This window comes from Myotis davidii, unplaced genomic scaffold (assembly GCF_000327345.1).
Source record: "Myotis davidii unplaced genomic scaffold, ASM32734v1 scaffold225, whole genome shotgun sequence".
In the NCBI taxonomy this organism is placed as follows: Eukaryota; Metazoa; Chordata; class Mammalia; order Chiroptera; family Vespertilionidae; genus Myotis; species Myotis davidii.
In genome coordinates, this window is record NW_006296222.1 from 1,503,667 (window position 1) to 1,505,133 (window position 1,467).

Sequence of the window (1,467 nt, forward strand, 5' to 3'; positions counted from 1 at the left end):
AGTAGATCCTGCCTAGTCTCCATGTACATCAGCCTCTGCCCATGCTGTGTTGGGTATGGTCTGTTCTCAGCAAGTCAGGGCCTGGGAGTCCAGCCCCAGAGCTCCCCTCCCCTGCTAACACTCAGATATAATCTCTCACTGTGGGTTCACTGAGTCTTGGCCACGTTCTCCATTCTTTCCTAAGCTTGGGCTGTCCTATGGGGGTCTTGCCCCGGCCAAGTCTGGGGATTATTCAAGAAACTTTAAACTCATCATCAAGAACTGAGCAGGAACTTAGGACATTCTACTCCTCATATAGGTCACCAGGAACTGAGAGAGACAGCACGGCTTTCTTGGTCCAAATACTCTAACCTGCCACATCTGCTGCATGTTCACCTCGTGCTGCTGTAAGGGCATTCTGCTTTCCAGACCCTTTCTAAATTTTTAAATATGAGGCCATGTGCAAGCCTCTGCTTTTAGCTTCCCTCCAATCCATCTGGTGCTATATGAGTGTCCGCCCCAAGTTTTTTTGTGATGGCAGGTGGAAGAAGTGAAGGAACTTTGCTTCCCGTTTGCTTCACACCCCGCCCCCAGTCCTATTTGTTTGAAGGTTTTCTGCTTCTCCCTGCCTACTAAGAATGCCCCCTACTGACAGTATCTTCATTTTCCTCTGCCCTATGGCTTACAGTAAAACCATGTTTTGAACATCAAGGTTTGCTTTTGGAAAACAAAGCTCTTGTGATTTAAAACCGTTCCTTTTCAAGGCTTAGATGTAAGACTATTGTCTCACCCTGGCCCAAAACACTGAAGTCTAAGCTGAAGAGCTACCTCTTATTTAAAAGCAACAGGCATTTCCACTTTCACTGGGGCAATCAATTGCGAGGTTTAACCTTAGTGGCTAAGGGGGACGGGGAACTCACAGATAGGGCAAATATAAATACATAGGTATTTTATACTGTTACAGTAACTTACATGAGCAAACATACAATAACTCAAACCTCACAGATTTTATGATTACTGATAGATGAGTTTACTTAAATTGGGTAAATTAATTTGAGTCTCTTCAACTATTGAATGCAGAGGAAGCAATTTATCTTCCCTGACCAGAAATGACTAAATGTTCTTAATAATTGAAAACTGAGAAGTTTGAATAGGTTGGTGGGTAGAAATCATTAAGAAGGGGATTAATGGATTTAGATGACTATTATGAGTAATAATTTCTTCCATGGAGACTTGCTTAGTGAGCTAAACAATTTATGTTCAATCAACTTCCCAATGCTCAAGAGCTGATTATCTAACTTTTTTTTTTCTATTCTCTCCCGGTGTCTGATTTGATTTCTTTTTCCATAGTACTGTCACAAAGCATGGCTAGGGGAAATAAATGGAGATGAAATTTTAAACAGTTAACATCATTACTTTGAACAATTATTTTAAAATATTTAATTCAGGAAGAGATGTGAAATTGTGTTTTAATGGTTAAATCATTCC